Genomic DNA, 18,372 nt, shown 5'->3' on the forward strand with positions numbered 1-18,372 from the left:
TGCAGTGTCGGGCAGTATGTCCCTTGCAGTTGTAGTGGGTACACTGCATTTCTCTGCATTCGCCATGGTGGTGGTAGTTACATTTGTTACATTTTGGTAAAGTTCCTGAGTTTGGCCTGGTAGTGGTTTGCGTGGTTGAGGCTGGAGCAGCTGGTATTGGCGCAACTTGAGTGGTAGCAACGTGAACTGCCACAATTTCCTGCTTTTTGGATGATTCCTGATTTTGTCATCCCTTTCGTTTGTTGTCCCCATTTTTCTTGTTATTCTCTTCCTTTTTGGTCTCAATCTTAGCAGTTTTGGCTCCTTTCTTGTTTCCATGGTCGTAAATCTTTTGAGCTAGCCTTTTCGCACAGTCAAAAGTCTATGGGTTTACCGCAACCACGTTTCCTTGGATTGGAGAACTTAATCCCCAAATGAACCGCTCAATCTTCTTTCCCTCCGAAGTGATCATACCCGGGCACAAAAGGGCTAGTTCATTGAATCTTGAGATGTACGCTTCGATGTTTGAGTTTTGCACTGTGAGATTCCATAACTCTTGTTCTAGTTTCTGCACTTCCCCATGGGGACAGTATTCTGCCATCAACATCTCTGTAAGTTTTACCCAAGGCATAGTGTTGGCGACTGACAAAGTCATGGCCTTTACATGACCATTCCACCAGAATAGGGCTTGGTCAACAAATATGCAGGCATCAAACTTCACCTTGCTTTCCTCCGAACATTCGCATATTTCAAAGACAAACTCGGTCTTTTCAATCCAGTGCTTCAAGGCTATCATGCCACCGGTTCCATTGAAAGTCTAAGGTTTGGCATTTGAGAAATATTTGTAGGTGCATAATTTTGTTGGCCCTTGGTTCATTCTTTGGTTTGAGCTTCTAGTTCCTTGACCATTACCGCCACCATTGTTTCCATTATGAATATGTGCCAATGCTGCGGTGACCGCAGCCGATGCTGCTGCCTGTAATGCACCAAAGTCTACCTCTGACGGAGGCGGCGGCGGTGGTGGTGTCGTGTTGTTTCCGCGCACCGGTCTTTGAGGCATATTCTTTCATGGAACAAAATGATGGCGAGTACATAGTAGTTTGTGGTTTTGAGTTCTTATGGTATATAGTTGTTTCAGTGGTTCAGTTGCGAATATAAGTGAATTCATATAATATTATGAAACATGGAAAATAGGACACATAGTAGATACAACATCACAACAAAAGCACATAATTGTTTTACAAGTGATAAACTTTTTAGTATTATACATGAAAATTTACCTTTAAAAAGACATATAGTACATGGAGAAAAATATGATCGGACAGCATAACAACTTTATGAGTAGTTTAGTCACTTAGTTATAAAGTCTGTCCTGTCCTACATACAATAGTACATAAAAGAGAACCATAATAATAGTGGTAGTGGGTGGAGCATATCGTAGTCACGGCGGGAAGTGTTGTGGTGCTGATGATGAGGCGGATGCACCCTGAAGTTCAGCCAGATGATGCTCGGTGGCACGTAGCCGAGCCTTCAACGCTGCCTGTCCCGCCTAATAGTCCCTAACCATCTCATGAGTCATTCTCTCTGCGCGCTCAACCGCAGCTCTCATTGCAACCATCTGACCGGAGGTTGTCTGTGCCTGCTCACCTATATTATGCGTCCTCCTAACTATCACTGGCAGGGCTCAATCCATAGGTCCGTCGTGACTCAGGTCGTAATAGTCTTGGTTCATGTCGAATGGGGGACACACCTCCTGCTGTTGACTCTACCTCCAGATCTCATGTGCCCATGGGGGCATAGGGCTATTGGGACCCATCATATGTGGGGCACACCCTTGCAACGTATGGTGGATTGATGAATTCCGACTCTGCGTCCAAGTCATCTGCATCGTCCCCGTCAGACTCCTCCTCCACTAAGTCCGCCACCGGTTCTGTTGGTCCTTCTTCATGTTCTTCTTCTGGTTCCTCTTCTGCTTCTAACTCTAGCCATCCTCCGTCCCCCTAGTTGGGGAAGTAAGGATCTCCGGGGTGATGAAATCTAGCCATAGAGTTTGCACAAAACTATATGAATGCGGGGAAAATGGATAGCATGCAAGAATACTCCTATAGTATTTTAATTGTTAATGTTTGAGTTCCTTAAAACTTTTTGGTTACAAGGTTGGCATGTTTTTAAATTCGTTAGCCACCACGATCACTCCCAAACACATGTTGGTCGTATTTTGAATAAATATAGTTGATCAAACTATATTTACCCATGTTTAATTCCTCCAAAGACTTTTATTGTTTCTTATCATGACAGTACTCTAAAATGCACACATAGGTATGTATTTTATTTTGTTCAGAGTATTTTAGTCCCAATGTATTTATAGTTGCATATCTTGTATGATTAGATATGTCAGTTCACTATAAAAATTTCTCTGATACCAATCTGTCGCACCCCTGAACCGGAACGGCGGAAACGTCCGGGGGTTGGGTGACTTCATCTTTTAATATCATCATAGTGTAAATAATTAAATCAAGACAACATCATCATCACACACACAATAATACAACCATCATTGTTTACATAAATGTATTGAAATCCAAATTACATTCCAAAATAATAAGTGTATGATGATAACAAAATACAACAAAATCCATTTGTTCTTGGTGACCAACCCGCTTAATGATTTCCTGAGAATACAAGTTATTTTAAAAACGGTCATCATATACAATGTTGGTGAGTTCATAAGCATGTTTGTATGAAAAGTTTTGTATCACTTTGTAAGCACCAGAAAATCCGATATTTTCTGTAAAAATGGATTGAAAGTTTTGTGTCAAATCTTGTATTAAAGCGTGTGTTTTTTTGTTTTGAAAATGTATAAAGAGAGTATTCCAGAAAATTCTATATTTTTGGTTGTAAGTATAAGGTAGTGTATAACGTATGTTTCCCAGAAAATCCGATGTTTTCTTTCACACCCCCAGACCAGACGACGAAAAAGTCCGGAGGCGAGTGATTTCATTTTGCAATATCATAACAATTGAATATAAATGAAACATAGAAAATCCAAACATCATACATTAATATTAAACTTACATTGTTTAAAATACTTGCCCTGTTCAAAAGTTAAACACGAAATAACAACGGTAGAAATAACATAGTACAACGACGCCTGTCCTCGATCGTGGTGATTGCCTGCTTACTAGATCCCTGAGAATACAAGTCCTTTTTAAAAGCGTCAACTAAAAAGTTGGAGAGTTCATAAGCATTTTTGTATAAAAATAGTTTTACACTTTTTTAGAATTGCTCTCGTTGTACTTTCAGAAAACCCAATATTTTCTACAAAATCGTTTGGAGTCTCGTTCTGAAATCATGGATATATGCATGCATGTCATTACTTTTTATTCATCTATATAAGGAGTGATTTTTTTGAAAGTACTATAATTTATAAAAGCAAGCCATATTCGAGAATAGTTCTTTTGAGTAGTAACAACAAATAGTTTCTAGAAAATCTCATGTTTTCTAAAAGGAATATAGTTGTAAGTCTTGTTTTCTTATCAGATATAGTTGGGTGTGTGTTTTAGTTTATCGTTTTCTAAATCATATAAAACTGTTTTCTCTAGAAAATCCTATATTTTTTGTACAAAATAGTTGTAAGTTATATTTCCAATCGAGTATAGTTGCATGTGTGTGTGTGTTTTAGGTTACCATCTTTCGGAATTGATGACATCGTTTTCCCCAAAAAAAATTCTATATTTTCTATGTGTGTGTGTGTAATCGTTTGTGGTCTTAAAACCCTAAGACTGGAGAGGTGTGAGAAATCAACAGGCGATTGTGGACAATCCGCACAATGCAAGTAGAGGATCAACACAATGAATGTGGACAATCACTACCATGCATAGGGGCAATCGAGACAATGTGCCAATTTATTTGTAAGGTTTTCCCTACGTAAATTTCTAAATAACTTTTTTGTATTCTAGTGAGCCTTTATAACCATACTAATATGACAGAGGCCTATCTTGGCATTTCTCAGGCGCCCGGATCATTTAAAGACATTTGTCACCCTAGACTGGCTGGTCTAGCTATAGCGAACAACAAAGGTGCGGGGTGTCAACCCCGTATAGATCTATACACAAACTTCCGCATTGAATCCTATTTATTAAAAATGATCAACTATTATCGATATTGGCAAAAATGACCCTTATTTTCATAAAGTGTCAAAATAAGATCCATATTTGTCAAAAAGTGTCACAAGTGTCCTAAAACTTGGTGAATTGTTGAAAATGGCTCATTTCTTATAAAATGCTCATTTTTTTATATTTAAGAAATTGTTGAAAAAGGCCCTTGTTTATCCAAAAATTTCATTTTGGTCCTTTAGAAATTGAGATGTTTAATATTTTCCCAAATTTATGCCATGATCCAAAAATAGCCCATATATATTTATATGGCCAAAAGTAGTCCCCAAAAATATCATTATTTTCGTAATCTAACCGCTTCCAAATATTTTGTCCAATAACTTGCTTTAAACAAATTTTTGAAGCAAAACCTTATGGTTCTTGATATAATAATTTATGATTTCTATTTCATAAACAGAATAGTTTTTGTTTCTAGCATCTACTTTGTGATATATAGTTCAAAACCTTGAGACTTGCTAAAAATCTCGAGTTCTTGAACCAATATATATAGTTCATAACTTTAAGCACATAAATCATAGCATACATGCAGAACCAAACAATTATACTAGAATTTCACAAGACCCTTGACTTGTATTCTCCCCCAAAAACAATGAAAACTCAAAAGATAGGGGTATGAAGCTCACCTTGAGTTGGTTTATGGGATGTTTGAAGATCCCAACGTAAACTCTTGAATGAGAGGATGAACTTCCTTGGAGGTGATTTTATCCAAAGATTAGAGTAAGATTGAAGACTTTAACTCCTTTTGAAGCTTGGAGTTACTCTTGAGAGAAAATGGAAGTGAACATGAGGTAAAATGACAAGGAATGGTGTGGTTTTTTGGAAGGAAATCATCCAAATATAGGGAGTAGGAATTTTGATGTGATATTTGCTTGGGAATCCATTGGTTAATTTCATGGATACATGTTGAATATTAAAATACATGGGAAAATAGGGAAAAGTTTCTAATCAACAAGGTCAACACTCTTATCTTTATCTTATTCACATCTTATAATATCTTTAGAAATCTTAAATATTATTTTAAATGATCAAATTTGGCTTAAAATAGGGGTTTAAGGGGTCTAAGTTATGAACAATACGAGTTTGGTGGGATTTCCGACATCAAAATACCTTAAAATGATGAAATGGTCCAAAATCCAGAGTCAAATGGTGAATTCCGAAGTCAAAATAGGAGTTCTGAAGCTCTTCTCAGATTTTGGAGTGGGTTCAAGAGGTTCCGGAGTCAAACCTCAAATTCTGGAGTGCCTTCTTCCGAGGTGTGAAGGGTTCCGGTGTGAGATGGCTTGGTGGCTGATCCTTCCGGAGTGATGCGAGACCTTTCAAAGTCAGCAGTTCCGGATTAGCAGGTTGTCTGGAGCGAGATTGACCGGGGCGAAGTCTTCCAGAGTATGTGAGTTCCGAAGAAAAACTGGAGGGAGTTCTGGATGCGAATTTGTCCGGATGAGAGGGTCCGAAGTCACTTAAGGGGTTCCGAACTGGGATTGCTCTTTCAAGTTTTCTCCTTTCATTGTGAGTTGGTTTCGACTAAGGAAATTACATAGGGAGATTTGAGAGAGATTTGAGATTTATAGAGAGATTTGGGATACATAGAGAGATTTCGGAGTGGTTTGGGATACATATATGCTTTGCATCTTAACAATACATGGCTCATTAGGAATCATAATGTAAACTTTACCGTTTTAGCACAAGTCTTACAATGGTTGATGTTTACATGAGGATGGAATTTCCTAGCCAAAAATGATAGTTGTGACATCATCCCCCCATTATAGGGAATTTCGTCTCGAACTTATTTGGAAAGGTAGGATCATAAACACGAGAATAAGTGAGGGTGCCTCTGCTTCATCTAGTCTTCACGTTCCCAAGTGAATTTTCGGTCCACACTTACTGTTCAATCGAACCTTCACCATCGGGATGCGGCTTCGTTTCGTGTGCTTAACTTCTCTATTCATAATGTTGATAGGCTGCTCATTTAATAGAAGGTTCTCGCTCACTTCAATCTCGTCTAGTGGAGTTGGGAGGGTTTTGCCTGATAGATACTTCCTTAGGTCCGACACATGGAATACATGGTGTACATTACTAAGTCTGAGGGTAGTTAGAGTTTGTAGGCTACCGAACCGATCCTGGCAAGGATCTCGAATTGTTCGATGTATCGGGGATTTAGTTTACCTCTCTTCCCCAATCGTATCATCACTTTCCAAAGGGAGACTTTTAATAATACCAGATCTCCTACTTGGAATTCTAGAGGTTTTAGTCTACTATTTGCATAGCCCATTTACCAATACCGTGATGCTTGGAGTCGTGCTCTGATTAGTATTATCTTCTCTGTTGTCTCTCGAATAACTGTGGGCCCAGTGCATGTGTTGTTGGGCATTTTCCCTTTTACCAGTTGGGTGTCTCCCACGTTAGCCCAATAGAGGATGATCTGCACTTCCGGCCATACAGGGCCTCAAAGGGTGCATCGCCTATGCTTGAGTGGCTGTTGTTATATGCATACTCTATTAGAGACAAGTGGGTATCCCAAGCTTTGATAATGTCTATTACACATGCTTCTCTTTGGGGTGTGGGTTCTTGTTCACCTCAATCTCGTCAAGTGGGATTTCTAGAGCTTCGGTGGTCCGACACTTATGAGCGTTGAATACATGGATTGTGAAATGTACGAAGTTGAGTTCTTAGGATAATCGGAGGCTATAGGTTATCGGATCTATCTTGGCGAGAATGTTTTTTTTGGTATTCTAGGGATAGGGGTCCTAGTGTCCTAGAAGTAGAGTTTATGGGCTTTAAGAGTTGGCACTATGGTCACCAAGGTTGAGTTTGCGTGTGGTGTAGTTGACCTTATAGGTCTTAGGTTATCTTGGGAGTTTTCTTCTTATGGTTTTCTGAGCTAAAGGTAAGTCGGCCTCTGTTAGTTCTTTGCGGTTAGTCGAACAAGTCTCTGATTCGGGGTAGGAAATATTGGGGAAGGGTTTTGTTTGATTTGTTGGTTATTAATAATTTTATAGGCAATTCACCTTTCCCCCTTATGAATCAGATGGGTGCTTTCTGCGGTTAGGGGCTTTGTCTGATGTTTTCCTTACCTATTATATCATTCTTGTGATCAGACACTATCTGCTTTTGCGACTGTGCTAAGTGGTATCAGAGGTTTGGTCATTGAGATGGTTCCAAGAGTCGAGTTGATTCCAACTCGGCTTAGCACCTGGTTGAGATTTCCGAAGGAAATTCAGGGAGTATCTGAGAGAAGTTATAAACCTCTGGGATTTTCTTGCATGTCTTCTTTTTCTTGTTTCCATCTTTATTGTGGGGTTTAGGAAGGAGTGTGGTGATTCTTACTTACGTACTCTTATGCCTGAAACCTAGGGTTTGTCGTTATAGGGTGAAAGAGTTTTGTTAATCGATTGGGTAAGGTGGGAAGTCTCTTTGCAGTGCTCGAAGTTTGTAAGGTGGGAATCAAGCCAATTCGTTCCAATTGATGACGTTGGACTCCTTATTATAACAGATGTTATGTCTATTGGGAAAAAATGGTTGTTAGGAATGATAGGGTGTTCTACATTAATGTTCTTATCACCACTAGTTTCGTTTTTATTATTACTATTGCGTCTATTTTGTTACTACTCGTTGGGTGTTCTAGTAATACAAGAGTTCTGATATAAGGTGATGAGACTTGTAATCTGAATTTGCTAGGTTTTTCTATTATAGATGGGTGTGACCTAACCACACATAATTAGGATTTAAAAGAAAATCGACTGCGTGGTTCTACCCTGCCTCAAAATCATACCAGGGACAGAAAATAGGTCAAAATCACGCACTCTTAGTTCGTAGAACCTTAATTATATATGTCCCTAACTTTTACATGGAACCATCTTGATTCACCCGTAAGGATTTTTAATTTCTCTGTGATTGTCGTAATTTGTTCGGATAGGGAATTAACTTTTGATTATTTTTTAATTGACAACACCTTTTGTAAAAACTATTTGATGCTTAAATTTTGTAATCTGAAATGTACCAAAATTTCTCGGTAGGAATTCTTTTTGCTTCATCATATGTTAACTGCTCGATCCGCCCCAGCTCTCCGTCATACTTCTCTGTTGGACAATCCCACTTGAAATGTCCTATTGCACTGCATTTGTGACATACTGGCCTTATTCTAGTCTCGGGAGTTGGAGTGATGCATTGGACCTGGGTCCTACAGAAATGGGCGATGTGTCCCTGCTTGTGGCACCTATTGCAACGTAACTTTGTAGGTTCCGAGATGATGGTATTTACACTAGTTGTAGTGTAGAAAGTTTCCAAAATATGATTTTCTCGGTGTGGAGGAAGTAGGGTTAATAGGGGTAGGGATTGCTCCCGCTTGTTGCCTTTTGGTAAGCCTTTGAGTAGAACCGTCTCATTTTTCGTTCCCGAACACCCGTTTGTTGCTCATAGGTTTAGGTTATAGGGTGCATTGGCGAGTTGTCCTTCGTTGATTTCCTTGGTTGTTATTGCGGTTGAAACTACAAACACTTCTCCCATTTTCGTATGTGTTATTGGAGTTGAGATGTGCCATGACAGCTGCCACAACAGCTATTACAGTGGCTTGGAAAGTGGCGGAATCTATTTGTAGGACTGGTGTATCGTCGGGGTACTAGTTATCTCCATGAGTAGACATGATTATGCTGCACGTGAAAAGTGAGCTTGTAAGCAATCGTGGTTAATTCTAATTGAGTTTACTCATATAATCTTAATGTGTTGGTGTATGATGCTAATTGCGTCAACCTACATCCCCATGATGTAGTTATCGTCGAGAGTAGAAACATATATTGTATGACGTTAAGTCTATCAAAATAGCACATAAGTAGCAATATAGTTAGCGGATTTGGTTATATGGGTTCTTGGAGGGCGTACTCCTCTTGGTTTACTATTACTGGTTGCGATTAAAGACATTATTCCATAAGGCGAGTAGTGCGGTGATTCTCTTATGCTGATATGGCGCACAAAGTGCTTAGCCAATTCACTTACGTTATGAGTGCCTGTAACGAACCAAAATACGACCCAAAAATTTTGTTTTAATATTACTAAAAATCACATCATCGAATATCATAAACAATAAAAATCATGGAATGAGTAACTCAAATGTCATAGTAACTGTGTCCAAATAAAAACTGTATCAATCATAAAAATATTCGAATAAAACTCCCAGGATAAAACTAAAACTGGGGTGTGTGTGATGCCATCGTCCCGAGCTCTTCCCTTTACTAGCGGAAGTACCTAAAACAAAAACTGAAAATTGTAAGCACGAAGCTTAGTAAGCTCCCCGAAACTACCACATACCATACAATAACATATAAAGGACATACTGGGCCTTGCCCACTGCATCGGACCGAAGTCCGGAAACTGCATTGGACCGAAGTCCGGAAACTAACCAGGGCCTTGCCCTCTACATTGGACCGAAGTCCGGAAATTGCATCAGATCAAAGTCCGAAAACTAACTAGGGCCTTACCCTCTGCATCATACCGAAGTACGGAAACTGCATCGGACTGAAGTCCGGAACTAACTGGGACCTTGTCCCCTGCATAGGACCGAAGTCCGGAACTAACGGCATCGGACCGAAGCTCGGAACTGACTGGGACCTTGTCCCCTGGATCGGACCGAAGTCCGAAACTGACTAAACATAACATAGCATAAACATATCAACTAGCATGAACACATATACTGTATACTGCATTGGACCAGGGTCCGGAACATATAACACAAAACATGCTTGAATCACGAAGACATCAAGCAATCTAACTACTGCATCAGATCGAAGTCCGAAACTACTACTAACTAAACGGGCCGACATTATGGCCGTAGGATCGTTCCTATTGGAAGGAAACTCACCTCGTAACTCTGGTTGCAGAGATGCTAAATCCGAAACTGGACGACTGCTGCTTCGGAACTTCCCGACTACAATTTCCATAAACACTAAATCAGATACCGACAACTGAACTGAGGGTATAATGACTATTTTACCACTGATCAGAGTTAAATTCCTTAGTCAAGGTCAACAGTCCATGTTGACCTTGACTTGCCCAGTACCCAAGGCTACTCGCCGAGTTCCTTGAAACTCTTTCCCATTCGCCAAGTCACCGGGGTGAGTCGCCGAGTTCTTACGATTCTCGATCAAAACCCTAAGTCCACTCGTCGAGTTTCCTGCTAGCAACACGACGGGTACACATGCGTTCATATCTTGGGGAAAATTCATCTGACTCGCCAAGTTGTTCATACAACTCGTCAAGTCTATGACAATCTTCATCGGACTCACCGAGTTGCTCATCCAACTCATCGAGTTCATGACCGTCTTCATATGACTCATCAAGTCAACCTTGCGACTCGCCGAGTCCATTCAGTTCTTTTTCCATACATACTTGTTTTGGGCCATGCAGCGGCTCCAAATCACAAATCCAAGCTTCTAAGGCATGCTTTTCACGTAAACTTGCAAACTTTACGTCCATGCATGGCTATAAAGGCTCTAAATGCCTATTTTAACTTCTTCATGGAGCTTCATGCTCAAGAAGGACCTCAATCATGACCAAGACTGCAAATTTATGCTTCTAGAATCCAAGGAGGATCCAGATCTGAAGTTACAACTTCAGATCTAGCCCATAGCTCATCTTATCAACTTAATATTCCATAAAAGAAACCATAGAACTCAACCAATAGAATAGATCTATAGGGAAATGGTAATTTGGGTACCTCTAGAAGATGATAATTGAGATGAGTGTTGATTCCCACAATCTATTTACTCCAATCTCCTTCTCCTCCAATCCTTCTCCCTCCAAAGATCCTCTTTTCAAGCTTCAAAACACAAAGGGGCACACACACTGATTAGGGTCTCACAAGAGCTCTCTAGAACTATAAAGAGGCCCAAAGGAGGCTGAGGTTCCCTTAAATAGGGTGAGAAACCCCGAGGTTTAGGGTTTCATCTGCCAGCTCCAACTCGCCAAGTCCCAATATGAACTCATCGAGTAGGTCACTTAACTCGCGATCCCACCCCGTTGCTACTCGACGAGTAGGGCAACCAACTCGTCGAGTAGGGCTTAACCCAAGAAATCTTATTTAAAACCATACCTCAGAATTGGGGCGTTACGACTCTCCCCCACTTATCTTATATTTTGTCCTCGAAGTCTGTTGCTACTGGAACTGTAAAGAACTTTGGATAGTGCTCCCTCATCTCTTCTTCGGTCTCCCACGTCCACTCGGAACCCTTCCGGTGCTTCCACTGCACCTTCACTAACTGAACCACCTTGTTCCTCAAGGTCTTCGTCTTCCGATCTAAGATCGCAACTGGTCTCTTAATATAATTCAGGCCGCTACCAACCTGAATATCCTCCAAGGGCACAACTGCTGACTCGTCTACCAAGCACTTCCTCAATTGAGAAACATGGAAGGTGTTGTGGATCTGTCCAAGCTTTGCTAGAAGATCCAACCGATAAGCAACCCGACCCACCCGGGCCAAAACCCTAAAAGGACCAGTGAACCTGGGGCCCAACTTGCCCCTCTTTCGGAACCTGATAACACCTATCTAGGGTGATACCTTCATGACGACCATATCACCCACCTGAAACACCAAGTCTGAACGCCTCCTGTCGGCGTAACTCTTCTGCCTACTCTGTGCAGTCTACTACGAACTTGTTGGATCAACTCTGTGGTCTTGAGCACCACTTCAGTGCTCCCGATGACTCGCTGACCAACCTTGCCCCAACAAATCAGGGTCCTACATTTCCTCCCGTAGAACATCTTGAAAGGAAGGCGGTCAATGCTAGTGTGATAACTATTGTTATAACAAATTTCCGCTAATGCAAGATACGTATCCGAACTGCCACCGAAATCTAGGACACATGCCCGAAGTATGTCCTCGAGAATCTGAATCGTCCTCTCACTCTGCCCGTCCGTCTGGGGGTGGAAGGCGGTACTGAAATAGAGACGAGTGCCCATCTCGTCATGAAACTACTTCCAAAACCCGAAAGTAAAACGGACGTCTTGGTCTGATACTACTGATACAAGCACCGTATGCCATGCCACTACCTCGCGCACATAGATATCGGCTAGCTTCTCGGCCGATATGCTCTTCTGAATCGGTATGAAATGCACGCTCTTGGTCAGCCGATCCACTATAACCCAAATCAAATCAACTCCCTGTGCGGACGTGGGAAGCTTTGTGATGAAATCCATGGTGATATCCTCACATTTCCACACAGGAATGTCTAATGGCTGCATCTTGTCGTGGGGTATCTGATGCTCCACATTGACCATCCTATAGGTCAGGGCCCTCTCCACATACCAGGCTATGTCCTGCTTCATGCAGGTCCACCAATAATTGGGTCGAAGATCTCTATACATCTTCGTCTCCCCTGGATGGATGGAGAACCAAGACTTATGGGCCTCATCCATCAACACCTGCCATACTCCTCCCCAATACAGCACCCAAATCCTCCCATGAAGGGTCAACAATCATCGACTGTCATAATCAAAAGAAGCTACCCGACCCATAATCCTCTTGCACTTCTGCCTCTCTTCCTTCAGGCCCTCAACCTGTGCCTCTCTAATATGCTCCAACAATGGTGTAATCACTGTCATTCTTAACATATGTCTATGATCGGAGTCGCCATCGCCTTATGGCTCAGGGCGTCAGCCACAACGTTGGCCTTGCCCGGATGACCAAGGATCTCATAGTCGTAGTCCTTCACTACATCTAACCATCGACGCTGCCTCATGTTTAAATTTGGCAGGTCAATGAGGTACCACAGACTCTTGTGATTTGTGTAAATGGTACAACGGACCCCATAGAGGTAGTGTCTCCAAATCTTGAGGGCGAACACCACTGCCCCCAGCTCTATATCGTGAGTCGGATAGTTAGCCTCGTGAGGCTTCAACTGTCTAGAGGCATAAGATATCACATGCCCCCGCTGCATCAACACAACTCCCATAACTGTGACCGAGGCATCACAGTAGACTGCAAAATCCTCTACACCCTCTATCAGGGTAAGAATCGACACCTCGCACAGTTTCCGCCTCAGGGTCTCGAATGCCTCCTGCTGCTCAGGCCCCCAACGAAAGACCACCGACTTCTTGGTCATTCGGGTCAGTGGAACTGCTATCTTGGAGAAATCCTGGATGAATCTCCTATAGTACCCTTCCAATCCCAGGAAGCTCCGAATCTCTGATGGAGACCTCGGGACCTCCCACTGCATCACGGCCTCGATCTTGGCCGGATCTACTAGAATACCCTTCTGGTTGACGAGGTGACCAAGGAATTGCACCTCGTGCAACCAGAAATCTCACTTGGAGAACTTCGCAAAAAGTCTCTCCCTCCTCAGCGTCTCTAGCACCTCTCTCAGGTGCTCCTCGTGCTGCTCCTGAGTCTTGGAGTAAACCAAGATGTCGTAAATGAACACTATCACAGACCGATCCAGCATGGGCCTGCATATGCATTTCACGAGGTCCATGAACATGGCTGGAGCGTTGGTGAGCCCAAACGGCATCACCACAAACTCATAATGACCATAGCGGGTCCTAAAAGCGGTCTTCTGTACATCCTCACATCTGACCCGCATCTGATGATATCCGGAGAGCAGATCAATCTTGGAGAACCAAGATGCTCCTTGAAGCTGATCAAACAAGTCATCTATCCTTGGGAGTGGGTAACGGTTCTTCACCATTAACTTATTCAGCTCCCGGTAATCTATGCTCATATGGTGCGGTCCGTCCTTTTTCTTCACAAATAGGATCGGGGCTCCCCATGGTGAACTACTCGGCCTGATAAAACCCTTGTCTAGCAGCTCCTACAGCTGCGTAGACAACTCCTACATCTCCGGAGGAGCCAACCAATATGGTGCCTTGGCTATCAGAGTCGCACCGGGGACCATGTCAATCTGAACTTGACCTGTCTCTCAGGAGGTATCCCAGGAAAATCCTCTGGGAAAACATCCGGGTACTCACGCACCACCGGTACATCGTAAACATTCGTCTTGCGCTTTTCCCGGGCATCTAAAACATAGGCAACGTACCCCGCGCAACCCTGCTAGAAGTATCGACGTGCTCTCGTTGTTGAATAAAGAACCGGTCCTCGATGTGGCCTCTCACCCTGAATCACTAACTCCCCCCCACTGGCAGTGCGAACCCTTACTAACTGCAGTTCGCAATCAATCACTGCCCCATTAGGGCTCAGCCAATCCATGCCTACTATAACCTTGTTCCCTCGTAGGGGAATAGGAACCAGGTCTACCAAAAACTGCTCATCGAATAACTGCAGCGAACATACCTTATGCACTCTCGCGACCCTAATGTTCCTGTCATCAGCTATATCAACCTCGAGTGGGCAATCCAGCTCCCTCAGAGCTCTGATAAACCTCTTGTTGAGCGTAAGCGAAACAAATGATCGGGTAGCCCCCGAATCAAACAATACTGTAGCTGAAATGTCATTCACTAAGAACGACCCTCTACACAAACATATAATCATGAGAAACAAACAATATCAATGAGAAGGTAAGAGAAAGACACATACCTGTCACCACATCAGGAGTCACTTGCACCTCCTCTGTTGTCATCTGAAAAGCCCTACTCTTCGCCACTAGCACCTCACTCCGGCCCTGACGGCCTTCTGTAATCCTCAATGTTGCAGGGGCAGTTGCTACCACCTTCCCTGCGACTGATAAACCTGGACACTAGGACTTTTTATGTCCCCTCTGATTGCAATGGAAGCAAATCAGATCAGATGCGGTGATGGTGGTAGGAGCTGTGCAATCTCTACTCATATGCCTGGTCCGGCCGTACTTGTAGTAGCTAGCACTACTTTCCTTGCACACTCCATCGTGCAATCTCCCACACTTGCCACACTGACTGTGGCTCTCTTGTCCTCTAGATATATGATCGGATACCTTGGGCTTTTTGCCCGAACTCCCAGTGCCAGATACCGCCTCTAGCTTCCTCTTCTTCTCCATCTCTAAATCAATCGCTCTCTCACGAGCCCTAGCAATCATGTCATCCAACGTTTTGCAGCTGGACCAGCTCATAAACTGGAAAATATCACTACGCAACATCTCATGATAACGGGCCATCTTCATGTCCTCATCAGCCGCCTACTAAGGAACAAGAAGAGCCCTCTCCCTGAACTTGGCGGAAATCTCCACCACTGTCTCTGTAGTCTGAGTAAGATCTTGAAACTCTCTGGCAAACTATTGCACCTCAATAACCGGTGCAAACTCGGCTCTGAAACTGGTGGTGAAATCAGCCCAAGTCATAGCATCAAGCGCTATGTCATCCCCGATGACATGCACAGCCTCCTCCCACCAGTCACGTGCCCTGTCCTTCAGAAGACAAGATGGTAGTCTGACCTTGTACCCCTCAGGACATCTGCTAGTTCGGAACGCGTTGGCAACATCTACCAATCACCAAGTACTCGCTATGGGATCCCGCGCCCCATGATAGTTTGGAGCTCCACAAGCTCTGAACTCCCTAAAGGTGAGTGTGCACGACCCCATCATAGCCGCCACCTCAGCACGAAATATGCTCAACTTCTCATCCATCAACTCCAAAATACCCTCCTTGATCGAACCAAAGACCACAGGAGTCTACTCAAGTATGATACGGGTAACCTCTAAGGTGAAAAACTCCCTAGTCTGCTCATCTAAATGCTCGGCCCTCGAGCCTGATCCGGATCCCTCCCCAACACCTGAATTGCCGCTTGCTGGTCTAGAGCGTAAAACCACCATACTAAAAACACATCACATCAAACTTTAGAAACACTGCTATATCTCGAGGGATCGCTACTACTACAGGTTTCCTGGTCTCGCCTCGGACTTCCTTGATTCAAGTACAGATCCTCTGATTTCAGTAGTATGGGCCCCTACTACCTTCCACATATATCCGTACTTTCCTCAAGTATTGCATCGACTCCACTAAGTCCCCTCTACTACTACTAATCTTTGCTACTCTCCTCCTAGGCTTTCCCTAGGGAGATTCATGACTCCACCCAAACCAGTCCTCAGTTGCTGAAGGCCTCCTTGTAATCCCAATTAGCCATTACTTGAATACCATGACATGTGACGAGGCTCGGATAATCCTTCGAGTAAAAGACATGTCCCTACAACGGTTGGACTCAAACAAGAGTTGCGCAATAGGGCCAAATCCAGCACTCTGAGATTATTCAACCCTGATCACATGTGATGTGACATATTCACCTAATGGCTAACTCCCATCACTCAGAGTGCCACAAAGCACAAAGCAAGCAACATTCGGACACAGGAAACTACTCAAGCAAATATATCCTCATAAGACGAAGTTGTACTAGCATACAATGTTAAGCTCATACTATCAGGCATAACCTAAACAAGCTATCCTACTACTGTCTTTTGAATGTTGGTATGCAATTATCATAAAGTTGGAACGCATATAGCAGGCACATAAGGCATCTTCCTAGATCCTTATTCCTATTCTATCAATGTGTTCTACTGGAACTAAAACAAATAAGCATAACATAATTTGTATGTGTAATTTGGGAGTACTTACTTGAGCTCGGCTGATCGCATGCACCACACCCTTTTTCTCTTTTTCAAAATCCTTTTCTTACTAAAAATTCTTTTCGTTTTTCTAGAACTCTTTTCTTTTGAAAACTTTATACCACTTCCTTAGTTTGAGTTCGGACACACTCGGAAGTGTGCTTGAATCCCTCAAACCAAGGCTCTGATACCAACTTGTAACAACCCAAAAATTTTGTTTTAATATTACTAAAATTCACATCATCGAATATCATAAACAATAAAAACCATGGAATGAGTAACTCAAATGTCATAGTAACTGTGTCCAGACAAAACCTGTATCAATCGTAACAATATCCGAATAAAACTCCTAAGATAAAACTGAAACTGCGGTGTGTGCGATGCCATCATCCCGAGCTCTTCCCTTTGCTAGCGGAAGTACCTGAAACCAAAACTGAAAATTGTAAGCACGAAGCTTAATGAACTCCCCTAAACTACCACATACCATACAATAACATATAAAGCACATACTGGGCCTTGCCCACTGCATCGAACCGAAGTCCGGAAACTACATCGAACCGAAGTCCAGAAACTAACCAGGCCCTTGCCCTCTGCATCGGACAGAAGTCCGGAAACTAACCAGGGCCTTGCCCTCTGCATCGGACCAAAGTCCAAAAACTGCATCTGACCGAAGTCCGGAACTAACTGGGTCCTTGTCCCCTGCATCGGACCAAAGTACGGAACTAACCGCATCGGACCGAAGCCCGGAACTGACTAGAACCTTGTCCACTACATCGGACCGATGTCCGGAACTGACTGAACATAACATAGCATAAACATATTGTAACACACGTAGATTCGGGCTAGTCAATTTAGGGATAATAAGGGTTGAAAACGAATTTTAAACAAAAGGTTATTTAGAATAATAGTCTTAACCAAGTTGTAGAATACGTCTCAAGGGTTCCATACAAATAAAAAACGCCGAAATCCGAGTTATAACAATTAAGTTATGGTCCGTCGAAGTTTTATGGCAAAACCGACACGACACCGAGAGACGTAAATAGTGAATTTACGATGGAGGAATTTTTAGCCTTAGAAATATAAAAAAAAATTATTATACGTTAAGCCAAGAACATACAAAAAATAACGCCCAAATCTGACTTCGTATGAGGAAGTTATGAATTTTCTAATATTTGGCTTAGCAGTGCACAACCCAAAACTCGAATTTTAGATCGAGCGTGTCACACCCCAAAACAAAGAACGGCGGAAACGTTCTATGGCGGAGGACGTCATGTACAGTATCACAACAACGTAAAATAGTAAGCAAGCAACAACATCATCCATTGCATTAATAATATATTTGTTATACAAATGTGTTCTGTCAAATTTTGATAAACACTAAAGCATAAATCAAAATGAAAGTTGGGTCTTCAACGAGCTCCATCTTCCCAAATCCTTGCATCTGTACCTGTCTATGATGACCTGAGGATACAAGTAATTTTGAAAGCGAGTATCAGCTTTGAAGCTGGTGAGATCATAAGTATTTTAGTGTCTTAATTTGTATGAAAATACTTGTATGTATTTGAAATGTAAGTATTTGTATGTATACGAATTTTAAGTATTGAAAATGTAAAGTAACAAAAGGAGTCTTCTACCAAGACTTAACTGTTCTCAAGGTAGTCTTCTACCAAGACCTAACTGCTCTGAATGTAGTCTCCTACCAAGGCAT

Source organism: Lactuca serriola, chromosome 8 (assembly GCF_051521515.1).
Source record: "Lactuca serriola cultivar US96UC23 chromosome 8, Lser_US96UC23_V15, whole genome shotgun sequence".
In the NCBI taxonomy this organism is placed as follows: Eukaryota; Viridiplantae; Streptophyta; class Magnoliopsida; order Asterales; family Asteraceae; genus Lactuca; species Lactuca serriola.